The sequence below is a fragment of the Vipera ursinii genome, assembly GCF_947247035.1.
Source record: "Vipera ursinii genome assembly, chromosome: 2".
Lineage (NCBI taxonomy): Eukaryota > Metazoa > Chordata > Lepidosauria > Squamata > Viperidae > Vipera > Vipera ursinii.
This window is the reverse complement of record NC_139513.1, coordinates 15,133,969-15,148,766: the sequence shown is the minus strand read 5'-3', so window position 1 is coordinate 15,148,766 and position 14,798 is coordinate 15,133,969. Positions and strand designations below refer to the sequence as shown.

General features: G+C 42.0%; 1 protein-coding gene across 2 annotated transcripts in view; it reads right to left on the bottom strand.

The window, feature by feature from the left end:
* LOC310635350 (uncharacterized protein) overlaps nt 1–14,326 on the bottom strand; it is an 80,374-nt gene extending 66,048 nt beyond the window's left edge. The window contains exon 1 of one of the 2 annotated variants that reach the window (XM_083354193.1): nt 14,277–14,326. The gene's annotated coding sequence lies outside the window, so the exon portion shown is untranslated. Of the gene's footprint in view, nt 1–7,679; nt 7,736–14,276 lie in introns of those variants that run through there. The other variant, XM_083354194.1, reaches the window with a different exon arrangement.
* Between the last annotated feature and the right edge of the window lie 472 nt (nt 14,327–14,798).

The following is a 14,798-nucleotide window of genomic DNA, read 5'->3' as shown; positions in this document are numbered from 1 at the left end:
ATACAAAGAAAAATACAGACACACACTTACAAATGTCTATATGGAGAATATCTATGTCTTTCCAGCCTGGAAAAATGTCCCAAAATGGTTAAAATCAAAGCTTTTGAGCTAACTTTAGAGATAAGGTAAAAGTAAAGGTTCCCCCGCATATGTGTGCTAGTCGTTTCCAACTGTAGGGGCCGGTGCTCATCTCCATTTAAAAGTCGAAGAGCCAGCACTTGTCCAAGGACGTCTCCGTGGTCATGTGGCCGGCATGATTACACGCCAAAGACGCACGGAATGCTGTTACCTTCCCACCATAGTGGTCCCTATTTTTCTACTTGCATTTTTACGTGCTTTCGAACTGCTAGGTTGGCAGAAGCTGGGACGAGTAACAGGTGCTCAATAGAGTTGGAAGGGACCTAAGAGGTCTTCTAGTCCAATCCCTGCTCAGGGAGGGAACCCTATACCATTTCAGAAAACAGGTCGTCCAAACTCTTCTTAACAAAATCCAGGGATGGAGCATCCATTTATTCTGTCTAACTGTCAAGAAATTCCTCCTTAGCTCTAGGTTGGTCCTGTCCTTGATAAATATCTAGCCATTGCTTCTTGTCTTGTCTTCAGGTGCTTTGCAAAATTGGGTGAGCCTCTCCTCTTTGTGGCTGACCCTCAAATATTGGAACACTGCTATCATGTCATCCCTAGTCTTTCTTTTAATTCAACTAGACATAACCCATTCCTGCATCCATTCTTTATATGCTTTATAGAGTAGTGGCCAAAATTGTGGAAACCTTTTGGGAAAAGTGTACATTTGAGGTTTGATGGCTAAAAACACCACTTCTTTTGGGAGTAGTACCATAAAATTATATATCAATGGAAAGATAATTTAATCAAGAATGTAATGCAACAAAGATTGTTCAATTATCTGTATTCTATGAAAAGTTATGTGATTTCTATCACGTTGCTTGTGGTTTTTTGTGTTCTTTCATTTAGTGAGTTTATGAAACGTAATAAAATTAAAGTAATGGTGCAAAGAGTTGACTGGATGCCCAGAAAGTGATGTAAAATAGTATTATGAAGTGAACAAGGCTACAGTTATAAACAAATTAGAAGAAAAATTGGTGAAAACTTAACCAAAGGTGGCATTTCTACGTTTCTGAAGAGGTATAAGGAGACTCAGTCACTACAAAACCACACTGGCAAAGGTAGGAAAAGGTGCACAAGAGCAAGTGATGATAGAAGAATTAAGAGACTGTGCCTATTTGACAGAATAAAATCACCTGGGTGTACACAAGATGAAATGGCGCAATGCAATGTGAAGTTGAGTGCAAGGACTGTTTGGCACAGACTGCAGGAATTTGGTCTAAAATCTAGAACTTCACAAAAAAAGCCACTTTTATCTCTCAAACAAAGGTTTAAAAGACTAAATTGGGCTAAAACTCAAGTTACCTGGACAGAGTTATTTGGAGTGATGAGACCAAGATCTCCCTGTTTGATACTGATGGCATAAAATACGTAAGGAGAAGAATCGGAGATGATTTGCAACCTGACTGCATTACATGTACCATGAAACCCCCAGTCAGTGTTATGATCTGGGGTTGTATGACATCAAAAGGTGTGGGCAGAATTTGTGTGATTAATGGGAATACAAATGGCCCAAAATACATTAATGAAATACTTGAGCCCAAACTGAAGCCTTCCGCACATGATCTTTTCCAACAACCTGCCTCCAGAAGTGGTGAATGCTCCAACACTGGAAGTTTTTAAGAAGAGACTGGCCAGCCACTTGTCTGAAATGGTATAGGGTTTCCTGCCTGAGCAGAGGGTTGGACTAGATGACCTCCGAGGTCCCTTCCAACTTCTTCTTCTTCTTCTTCTTCTTCTTCTTCTTATTATTATTATTATTATTATTATTATTATTATTATTATTATTATTATTATTAATAATAATAATAATTATGACAATGAAGCATTTATATTTCAACAGGATTCAGCTCCATATCATGTTGCTGCTGTGTGCAAAGGTGGTTTCAAGATAATCATATTCCACTGCTGGAATGGCCTGGGAATAGCCCAGATCTTAACCCAGTTGAAAATCTGTGGAGCCGACTAAAGAAACCTGTTAGTCAGAAGCGACCCAGCAATAAAACCCAGTTAATAGAAGCAATCATTCAATCTTGGTTTCACATTATAACAGCTGCAGAACTAAAGGACTTGGTTCAGTCCATGGGAAGACGTTGTAAGGCTGTAATGTTACACAACTAAGTATTAACTGACATAGTGATAATTTTTATGTATTTCATTTTTTCTACGTGTTTCACTTTTCTTCTTTATAACTCCAATTCTAATTGCAAATCCTTCGTAAAAGTTATTGCATTACATTCTTGACTAAATTATCTTTCCATTGATATAGGTTCATTGAATTACGCAAGCCCCTTCACCATGACAAGGCAGTAATCCATGAAGGGGCCATAAAATTATATATCAGCTATGCCGTGCAGGGCCACCGAAGACAGACAGGTCTGACAAAATGTGATCCACTGGAGAAGGAAATGGTAACCCACTCCAGTATCTTTGCCATGAAAACCCCATGGACAGTACCAAAAGGCAAAAAGACATGACACTGGAAGATGAGCCCCTCAGGTCGGAAGGCGTCCAATATGCTACTGGGGAAGAGCAGAGGACTAGTACTAGTAGCGCCAGACAGAATGAAGCGACTGGGCCAAAGCCGAAAGGACGCTCAGCTGTGGATGTGTCTGGTGGTGAAAGGAAAGTCCAATGCTGTAAAGATTCTTTCTCCATAGGAACCTGGAATGTAAGGAATCAAGGAAAGCTGGACGTGGTCAAACAAGAGATGACAAGACTGAACATCGACATCTTAGGAATCAGCGAACTAAAATGGATAGGAATTGGTGAATTTAATTCAGATGACCATCAGGTATACTACTGTGGGCAACAATCCCTCAGAAGAAATGGAGTAGCCTTCATAGTCAATAAAAAAGTATGAAATACTGGGATAAAAAGGTAAAGCCAGCTCTTGTCCGAGGACGTCTCCGTGGTCATGTGCCTGGCATGACTAGACACCAAAGGCACACAGAACGCTGTAGTGGTGCCTATTTTTCTACTTGCATTTTTACGTGCTTTCGAACTGCTAGTTTGGCAGAACCTGGGACGAGTAACAGAAGCTCACTCTGTTATGTGGCACTCAGGATTCAACCCACCAAACTGCCGACCATCTGATCAACAAGCTCAGCATCCTAACCCACTGAGCCACCGCGTCCCTAATACTGGGATACAATCCCCAAAATGACAGAATGATCTCAGTTTGTATCCAAGGCAAACTATTCAATATCACAGTTGTCCAAGTCTATGCCCCAACCACCAGTCCTGAAGAGGATGAAATTGACCAGTTCTATGAAGCCTTCAGCACTTCATAGAATTAACACCAAAAAACGATGTTCTTGTTGTGATTCAGTGTCAGCCTGTGGGTACGGCAGCTGAATCATACAATTCTGAGGAGGAGGAGGAGGAGGGGATTGGAGAGCCTGCAGAGGAAAGTTCTGAGGCATCACAGATCTCTCAGCCAGGCCCCTCCCATCTTGTTCCTCCTCAGACCTAGCTGTGTGAGCCTGAAAGCTTGGACGAAGATGATTCACAGCTGGCTTTGTTCGAGGATGCTCGAAGCAGGAGGCAGACAAGCAGGAGTGAACAAAGGAGGGCAATGAGGCACCTCGGGAGGAGGCAAAGAGAGGCCATGCCTTGAAACTGTGTTTAAAAGGGGAATGTGTGGGAGGTGCTGGTTGCTGAAGGCAATCGTTTGAACAGCTTCTGATTTAGTCGTGGTTAGTATTTGTTTTCCTCTGTTTTGGATCTGTTTCGTTTCATTTGCGTGAATAAATTTGGTTGGCTTACTTTCAGCCTATTGACTATTGAAAAGGGGTTGTCCCTGACATTTCTGCAGGGCCGGTAGTAGGCTGGAACAGAAAAGTCCTTATCATCATGGGGGATTGGAATGCTAAAGTAGGAAGCCAAAAGATAACCGGAATAACAGGCAATTTTGGCCTTGGAATACAAAATGAAGCAGGGCACAGGCTGACAGAATTTTGTCAAGAAAATACGATGGTCATAGCAAACACTCTGTTCCAAAAACCCAAGAGACGGCTCTACACATGGACATCACCAGATGGCCAACACAGAAATCAGACTGAATATGTGCTCTGCAGCCAAAAATGGAGAAGCACTATACAGTCAGTAAGAACAAGACCAGGAGCTGACTGTGGCTCAGACCATGAGCTTCTCGTTGCAAAATTTAGGCTTAAACTGAAGAAAGTAGGGAAAAGCACTACGCCACTCAGGTATGAACTAAATCATATCCCTGATGAATATACAGTAGAGGTGACAAATAAGATTTAAGGAATTAGATCTGATAGACAGAATGCCTGAAGAACTATGGACAGAGGTTTGCAACATTGTACAAGAGGTAGCAACTAAAACCATCCCAAAGAAAAAGAAATGCAAGAAAGCAAAATGGCTGTCTGAGGAAGCTTTGCAAATAGCTGAGGACAGGAGGGAAGCAAAAGGCAAGGGAGAAAAAGAAAGATACACCCAAATGAATGCCGAATTCCAGAGAATAGCTAGAACAGATAAGAATGCCTTCTTAAATGAAGAGTGCAAAGAAATAGAAAAAACAATAGAACAAGGAGGACCAGAGATCTATTCAAGAAAATTGGAGATGAAGGGAACGTTTCATGCAGAAATTGGCATGATAAAGGACCAAAACGGCAGGGACCTAATAGAGGCAGAAGAGATTAAGACACGGTGGCAAAATTACACAGAAGAACTATACAAGAACGAGCTTAACATCCCTGATAACCACGATGAGGTGGTCACTGACCTCGAGCCAGACATCCTAGAATGTGAAGTGAAGTGGGCCTTAAGAAAGCTGAGCAACATCAAAGCTAGTGGAGGTGACAGTATTCCAGCTGAGCTATTCAAAATCTTAAAAGACAATGCAGTAAAAGTGCTACACTCAATTTGCCAGCAAATTTGGAAAATTCAACAGTGGCCACAGGATTGGAAAAGATCAGTTTACATTGCAATTCCAAAGAAAGGCAGTGCCAAAGAATGTTCAAACTATTGCACCATTGCACTCATTTCACATGCTAGTAAAGTTATGCTTAAAATCCTACAAGCTAGACTCCAGCAGTATGTGAATCGAGAACTACCAGAAGTACAAGCAGGATTTCGAAGAGGCAGAGAGGAACTAGAGATCAAATTGCCAACATACGCTGGATCATGGAAAAAGCTAGGGAGTTCCAGAAAAACATCTACTTCTGCTTCATTTATTATGCTAAAGCCTTTGATTGTGTGGATCACAACAAACTGTGGCAAGTTCTTAAAGAGATGGGAGTACCAGACCATCTTATTTGTCCCTTGAGAAACCTATATGCGGGTCAAGAAGCAACAGTGAGAACTGGACACGGAACCACTGATCGATTCAAAATTGGGAAAGGAGTTCGGCAAGGCTGTATACTGTATTTAACTTATATGCAGAGCACATCATGAGAAAGGCAGGACTAGATGAATCAAAAGTTGGAATTAAGATTGCTGGGAAAAATATCAACAACCTAAGATATGCAGATGACACCACTCTAATGGCAGAAAGTGAAGAAGAACTAAAGAGCCTCTTGTTGCAGGTGAAGAAGGAGAGTGCAAAAGTTGGCTTGAAACTTAACATTAAGAAAACCAAGATCATGGCATCCGGTCCTCTCAATTTCTGCAAATAGATGGGGGGAAAATAGGGGTAGTGACAGATTTTATTTTCCTGGGCTCCAAGATCACCGCAGATGGGGACTGTAGCCAACAAATTAAAAGATGTTTGCTCCTTGGGAGGAAAGCCATGGCAAATCTAGACAGCACACTAAAAAGCAGAGATATCACCCTGTCAACAAAAGTGCGTATAGTCAAGGCTACGGTCTTCCCAGTTGCAATGTAATGGCAGTGAAAGTTGGACCATAAAAAAGGCCGAGCGCCAAAGAATTGAGGCCTTTGAACTGTGGTGCTGGAGAAGACTCCTGCGAGTCCCTTGGACTGCAAGGCGATCAAACCGGTCAGTCCTAGAGGAGATCAACCCTGACTGGTCTTTAGAAGGGCAGATCCTGAAGCTAAAACTCAAATACTTTGGCTACCTAATGAGAAGGAAGGACTCACTGGAGAAGAGCCTAATGCTGGGAAAGATTGAGGGAAATAGAAGAAGGGGACGACAGAGAATGAGGTGGCTGGATGGAGTCACTGAAGCAGTAGGTGTGAGCTTAAATGGACTCCAGAAGACAGTAGAGGACAGGAAGGCCTGGAGGAACATTGTCCATAGGGTCGCAATGGGTCAGACACAAATTCGCAACTAACAATAAAATAATTTTATGGTACTACTCAAAAAAAATGTGGTGTTATTAGCCATCAAACCTCAAATATAGACCTTTCCAAAAAGGTTTCTACAATTTTGGCCACTACTGTAACTGATGAAATGATGCCTAAAGCCTCTGCAAGATTAAAGCACCAGTTTTGCTCATGGAAGTCCTCAACTGCAAATAAGAGGAGAAAATACTGCCCACCACTACTCTGGTGACATCCCAATTCAAGCAGTCCTCACTTACTGACTGCAACTGAACGGTCTTTTATGTCAATAAGCAGCCCGATCATGAAGCATGATGTCATATGAGAGTGCCAACTTACATCTGTTCCTCTGCAGTTGTAAAGCAAATCCACGTGGGTTGTTAAAGCCAATTTCACATGACTGTCACTTGAAACTTCCTGCCGGGACCCCCAGTGATTTTGCCGGTCAGAATCTAATTAGGAAGGTCACAAAAGGGGATCATGAGTGTGAGATACTGCAACCATCATAAATGTGCAACATTGGCAGAAACCAAATTGGTGCATTTCCTTTTCCTGCACTTTCATAACGACAGGAACTGCTGAGGTTCAGGTCACTGAACAGGTGCTACAATGACCACTCATTTGTTTTACCAGGCATAAGTCTGCTCTTACAATGCCATTGTAACTTTGAAGGCTCAGGGAACAAGTGATAAGCGATGACTATTTATACAAACTGAACTTCCCAAAAGCTCTTCAGTAGCTATTTTTAAAAAGTGCTGGGTTGAGAACGATTGAACCTGGTTAATACATGGATGGGTCACCAGTAGGAACCACCATGTTTATTGGCAAGACATGGCAGTAAAAAAAAATCCCATAAAAATCAGTGGCACCTTCAGTCCCATCTTGTTGCCAAGAAAACAAAAAGAATAATAGAATTACAGACTTGGAAGGGACCTTGGAGGTCTTCTAGTCCAATCCCCTGCTCGGGCAGGAGACACGATTACCATTCCTGACAAAAGGCTGTCCGGTCTCCTCTTAAAAACCTCCAGTGATGCAGCACTCACGACGTCTGGAGAGGGAAGCCATTCCCAAAGAATTAACCTTCGCTTGAAGGAGACTTTTTAAATCTTCCCACCAGCAGAAAATTGCAGCCCCCAGTTTAACAGCCTGCAGCACCAGCGGACTGAAAAGTTGGGGAGGGAAGGAAAATGCAGCAGCAGCAGCAGCTGACCTGCTTCAGCCTAGTTGCTTCTCTGCTCGGACACCGTGGAGGAAACCAAACAGCCCCGCTCGCTCCCGGCTTCTCCTCCGACCTGCCCTCCGCTCACCTCCCAGCTGCTGCTTCGACCCTGGAAAGAGCACAAAAGCCACTTTGCACACCAACTTCCTCCGATGAATGAGCAGTAAGAGGAAGTTCCTCGGCGCTTCTCATCTCTTCCCATCCTTTCTAGCAATATAATACTCGATGGTTTTAACTCCTTTAAACTCAAACACAGATGCCGCTTGCTGCATTTTTCAGCTTTCTAAACACAGAGGTTGCCTATTTGACCGCGGATAGGTGGCAAAAAAGCAACAACAAAAAACCCCACTCTTGTCTCATCTCTACCTAAGCCGTTTGCAAGATTTTTTCCCCTGCTTGAAAGCTATCAAGTCGTTTTTGACTTCTAGCAACCGATCTTTGCAACTGATCCAAGTGAAATAGTGAAATGTGATGCTGCTCAGCTTGTGAAGCTTAGCTGTGTGTTGAGCCCTAAAAGTTCATGAGTTTTTCAGAATTACACAATAAGCTTTTTAAAGGGTGATTCTGAGTGGTGATCAAAACTTCTCTACATCCCAAATCTTTATGACCGATTTCCTGTGGCTCCCAAGCATTTAGGCCATGGCAGCCCCATCAGGCCAGATCCTCCAGGGGAGGCAATTTCTGCTGGCCAGGGCTGCATCCAAGGGCAACCAGCATGCCAGGATCATTCCTGAGGGAGGACAATGTATATCTGCTGAACGTTAAATGCCATGAACTTCTGTAAAAAATTTTGCACAGAAGTCACAGAAATCATTAGGTCACAGAGAGGGGAAAATAGGCAGCATGGAGGAATCTGGTAATAAAATAAGCACGAGGTATATTTTATTGATTCCTTTTTCATTCAGAACTCAAGATGGCGTACAAATATGTATTCTTGTTTTTCCTCTGAGGTTTATTTACCTATTTTTAAGAATTGCTAAGGACCAGATGACTGTAGTATGTCCTGGTATGTAAAAACCATAGAACTCTTTTTCACGTGATCCTATGAGCACAGATGAATGGATGGCTCTGCCCAAATGGACCCATGTGACTTTGTGGGCTCAGCTCTTCCTAAGAAGCTGCAACTGGGAGCACAGCCACTTCTCAGAAGCCGCCTGACCATGGATGGAAACTGTGGGCTGGTTGGAGAAGGCTGAAGAGGATGTGGATTCCAAACATTTAGTGTTAAACAGACTCATGCGTTATGAACTGAACTTTCTTAAGAAGATTGGGGAATGGTCTTATTTTATTAAACTGTAAAACCATTTTGGCTGAACCTTTTGGGTAAAATGGATTGACAACAGAGGTTTATAACTTTTGTGAATAAGACACAATTGTTGGGAAAGTCCTCAATCAAAATCTTAAGGAAAAGTTTTATTATTAAGAATCAAATGAGGATATTTGATCCTGTACGGATCAGAGAGAAAGATTGGGGTGAGTTATTGTAAATAAAAGCCATTGTAGTTAAATACAATAGATGGTTAAGAGAGGGCTTTGATGTTTAACTTTACTGTTGGTTCATCTGTTCAGCACTTTGCCTTTATACACAGTAGATAAATGAAGGTCAAATTGATTCGAACTAGAGATAGAAATTCAAAAATTTTGGGCCTGTTTTGCAAGGGTAAGAAACTAATATTGTTACAATATACTTATCAACATTCAACTGATTTACTATATGTAAACCTGTTTTTTTTCTTTTTTAATGCATATTTCTTTTTTAAAAATGTTTTGCACATCCTTGTTTCGTTGTAAATTTTTCGAGTTTGTAATTTGCCTAGTATTTCTTTTTTAAAAAAGGTCCCTTACCAGAACGACGTTTATGGGGTCACTCAGTACATATTTTCTAAGATATCTTTAAACTCATAGAATCATAGAGTTGTAAGGCACTTCAGTGGTCTTCTAGTCCAACCCGCTGCTCAAGGCAGGAGCCTTATATAACCCGTCAAATGAATGTCCGGTCTATTCTTGAAAACCTCCAGTGATGGAGCATCCACAATGCCAGGAGGAGAGCTATTCACTTGATCAATTGCAGTCACTGACAGAAATTTTCTCCTAATTTCTAGGTTGGATCTTTCTTTGACAACCTTCCATGCATTAGTTCTTCTTCTGCCTTTTGTACAATATAATTCAACCTCCTCTTCTTTGTGACAGCCCCTCAAGTAGTGGAAGACAGCCATGATGCACCCCCCAATCCTTTTCTTCCATGGCCTAAGTATAACTAGCTCTCTCAATAGATTGCCATTTAGCATCCAGACCATTTATCATCTTTCTTCTCTGCACGTTTTGAAGGGTCTCAACATCTATACCATACCATGGGACCAGAATGGGGGGCAGTATCCTAAGTGTGGAATCACCAGCACGGTGTAAAGCGGTACCATCACTTCTTGTTGTGTCAGGATCCTGATTTAAAGGCTAAACAGCTTTATGTAAAGATGTAATGTAACATGGATGATGAAATACTAGGAATGACTCAGCAGGTGTGTGTATCCCTTTAAGAGTCTGAATATAAAAGGGAAATTTTTCTGCTGGAGTCTTTCTCTCTCGTCCGTTTGATCACTGTAATTGCTGTGTATTGGTGTTTGCTGTTTCACCCCATGTACGTATTTTATTTCTAGTTTACATTTCTAGATATAGTGTAATATAAACCACAATTTAAATACAAACCTCCCAGCTCTATTCTGTTCTATTCCAAAAAGGTCTGCCTTATGTGATTGTCCAGGTGACCTTTTCCTTCCCACTGACTTCCGGATATTTCCCTCTTTTTCTGAACTAGGAAATGATTTCCTTTGATATTTCAATATATTTCTTCCATATAGTCAATTTTTTCCAGCTCAAAACCCTTTTCCCGCCTTTCTCTTTCTTGTCTTTGACTTGCTGGGGAAGAAAACTTCTGGTTTTCCAGAGTAGCTAATAAGATTTTGATTGCTGCCTTGACTTGCTGTGGATTTTAATGCTGCTTTTGATTCTCAGGTCTCCACAGTGCTCCCTTTGACATTCAGAGAATCATCAGGGAAGTCAGACAGATCATTATGGTTTTCAAAGGCTACAACCCCAATGGGATCCAAGGGAGCAATGATATTGCACAACTGAAGGCTGCTTTAGAAGTGGTAAAAATATGAGGGAAATCCTAGCTTTGTTTTCCAGTTTCAAATGTCATAATTTCCTTCTCTCAGAATGGCAGGAATGGAGAAGACCATCCCTGAATCCGAAAGGATTGTCAATCAAAACAGATTCATTTTAACCACTCGAATTTTTTAACCATGCCTAAAGGAGTGCCGTACTTTGATAGGACTGGGGCAGATAGCAATGCAACAATAAATTAAGAGGCAGAGGCCTAGCTGCAGCTCAAACCATCAGAGGCAGAAAATGGCTCGACTGATGTACGATTGAAACTGAATTTTAAATTTATAATCAGGAGGGAAGGGAAGCTGAGTATTAGTTACAGATTAGTTACAGAGGTGCAGAATGCACAAGAGACTGATTACAAGTTAACAATTGTAGTGTGTTAGAAACCCACTGTATGTGTGGAATCCTCATCACTGAGCAAGAGTTGGGAAATGACTTAATATTTATTTAGTATTAAATTCCTTTATTATTAAACTTAATCACTGCCCATCTCACAGTTTCAGGCAACTCTGAATCACTTGCCTTGCCATAATGTTCATAGCAACACTGAAAATACCCATTTTTTCCTTGTCAAAAGCTACTGATAATTCCAACATAACACATTTTTAAAAATGAAACATTTTCTACTGTACACCTTTCCCCTCAGGTTAAGGTGGCAAAACAGGAAGGTTTGTCACTCTTCTGTGAGACAGTGCAGACAGTATGATAAAATGGCAGCTGCTTCCACAAATCCACCGCATGGCCCACAGATGAATCCAGGACCCACTGAAAATGATGGGCGCTTCCAGGACGCAGTCATGAGGCCCAGGAATGCATGCCCTCCCCTCCTTTCCCAACATGAGGATCAGAAAAGGTAAGGAGGAGGAGGGTGTGAGACTTGTTAATCAGGATAAAGTGGATCCTGGGGGAAGGAGAGGCCTGTGGTGACCCTAGGGGGAGGGGGAGGGAAATGACTGGGGAACCCTATGGAGGAGGGAAGGGCCATAGAGGCTCAGGGAGATCAGGGTAGTTAAGGAAAGCAGTCTCACTTAACGGCCGTTGCAGCATGCAACCGTAATTGGCAGGCCATGACAGTTGTATCTTGAGGACTACTTGTATGCTGGTTGAGGAATTCTGGGCCTCAAAATCTGGAGGAAAGCAAGGCAGAAGACTGAAACTCCACATGTGGGAATTACATAATAAATATTCAAAATGACCACCCAGAAGCCTTTTTGAGGAATTCCACTACTTATGCAAAAGGAAATATTGAGTAACTGCTCCTGAGAACAAGAAACTGGTAGTTAGCCTTTTTCCAATTTTCTTTTCTCTCCACCTACAAGTCTAATTCTGAGACATGTTTCACTAGAAAGAATCAGGCCAGAATTCAAACAGTCAATTTCTCACCTACACTTACACATTTTCAATGGGAGATCACAAATGAAATTCAAGCCTTTTCTAAACTCTTCAACTTTTGCCTCATGTGGGTTTCCTCATGTGCAATAAGGGATGATTTATGAGTCAAGTAACGTCCACAGACTGGACATTTGAAAAGTTTCTCCCACATGTAACTGAAACTTTGGCCACAATCAGGACATTCAAAGGGTTTCTCTCCTGTGTGAATCCTCTGGTGTACCACCAGGTTGGAATTGCGACTGAAACTTTTCCCACAGACAAGACAGTCAAAGGGTTTCTCTCCTGTGTGAATCCTCCGGTGTTTCACCAGGTTGGACATCTGACTGAAACTTTTCCAACGGGGATCATGAGTGTGAGATACTGCAACCATCATAAATGTGCAACGGTTGGCAGGAACCAAATTGGTGCATTTCCTTTTCCTGCACTTTCATAACGACAGGAACTGCTGAGGTTCAGGTCACTGAACAGGTGCTACAATGACCACTCATTTGTTTTACCAGGCATAAGTCTGCTCTTACAATGCCATTGTAACTTTGAAGGCTCAGGGAACAAGTGATAAGCGATGACTACTTATACAAACTGAACTTCCCAAAAGCTCTTCAGTAGCTATTTTTAAAAAGTTCTGGGTTGAGAACAGTTGAACCTAGTTAATACATAGATGGGTCCCCAGTAGGAACCACCATGTTCATTGGGAAGACATGGAAGTAAAAAAAAATCCCATAAAAATCAGTGGCACTTGTTGCCAAGAATATTATTATTATTAAAACAGAAAGAATAATAGAATTACAGACTTGGAAGGGACCTTGGAGGTCTTCTAGTCCAACCCAGTGCTAGGCTGCATTAACAGAGGGATAGAATCAAGATCACGTGAAGTACTAATACCACTTTACAATGCCTTGGTAAGGCCACACCTGGAATACTGCATCCAGTTTTGGTCACCACGATGTAAAATAGATGTTGAGACTCTAGAAAGAGTACAGAGAAGAGCAACAAAGATGATTAGGGGACTGGAGGCTAAAACATATAAGGAACGGTTGCTAGAATTGGGTATGTGTAGTTTAATGAAGAGAAGGGTGAGAGGTGACATGATAGCAGTGTTCCATTATCTCAGGGGCTACCACAAAGAAGAGGGAGCCAAGCTATTCTCCAAAGCACCTGAAAGCAGGACAAGAAGCAATGGATGGAAACTAGTCAAGGAGAGAAGCAACCTGGAACTAAGGAGAAACTTCCTGACAGTTAGAACAACTAACCAGTGGAACAACCTGCCTCCAGAAGTGGTGAATGCTCCAACACTGGAAGTTTTTAAGAAGAGACTGGAGATCCATTTGTCTGAAATGGTATAGGGTTTCCTGCCTTAGCAGGGGGTTGGACTAGATGACCTCCAAGGTCCCTTCCAACTTCTTCTTCTTCTTCTTCTTCTTCTTCTTCGTCTTCTTCTTCTTCTTCTTCGTCTTCTTCTTCTTCTTCTTCTTCTTCTTCTTCTTCTTCTTATTATTATTATTATTATCATTATTATTATTATTATTATTATCATTATTATCATTATTATTATCATTATTATTATTATTATTATTATTATTATTATTATTATTATTATTATTATTATTATTATTATTATTATTATCCCCTGCTCAGGCAGGAGACCCTATTACCATTCCTGACAAATGGCTGTCCGATCTCCTCTTAAAAACCTCCAGTGATGCAGCACTCACGACGTCTGGAGAAGGAAGCCATTCGCAAAGAATCAACCTTCGCTTGAAGGAGACTTTTTAAATCTTCCCACCAGCAGAAAAATTGCAGCCCCCAGTTTAACAGCCTGCAGCACCAGCGGACTGAAAAGTTGGGGAGGGAAGGAAAATGCAGCAGCAGCTGACCTGCTTCAGCCTAGTTCAGGGGTAGGCAACCTCGGCTCTTTTATGACTCATGGACTTCAACTCATGGACTTCAACTCCCAGAATTCCTGAGCCAGCCAAGCTGGCTCAGGAATTCTGGGAGTTGAAGTCCATGAGTCATAAAAGAGCCGAGGTTGCCTACCCCTGGCCTAGTTGCTTCTCTGCTTGGAGGCCGTGGAGGAAACCAAACAGCCCCGCTTGCTGACGGCTTCTCCTCCGACCTGCCCTCCACTCACCTTCCAGCTGCTGCTTCGATACTGGGAAGAGCACAAAAGCCACTTTGCACACCAACTTCCTCCGATGAGTGATGAAGAAGAGGAGGTTCCTCTGCGCTTCTCATCTCTTCCCATCCTTTCTAGCAATGCAATACTCGTTGGTTTTAACTCCTTTAAACTCAAACACAGATGCGGCCGGCTGCATTTTCAGCTATCTAAACACAGAGGTTGCCTATTTGACCACGGATAGATGGCATAAAAAACAAGCTTATCTCTACCTAAGCCATTTGCAAGATTTTTTCCCCTGATTAAAAGCTATCAAGCTGTGTGCTGAGCCTTAAAAGTTCATGACGGTTTTTTTTTCAGAATTACAGAATAAGCTTTTTAAAGGGTGATTCTGAGTGGTGATCAAATCCTCTCTACATCCCAAATCTGTATGACCGATTTCCTGTGGCTCCCAAGGATTTAGGCTATGGCAGCCCCTTCAGGCCAGATCCTCCAGGGGAGGCCACCTCTGCTGGCCAGGGCTGCGTCCATGGACAC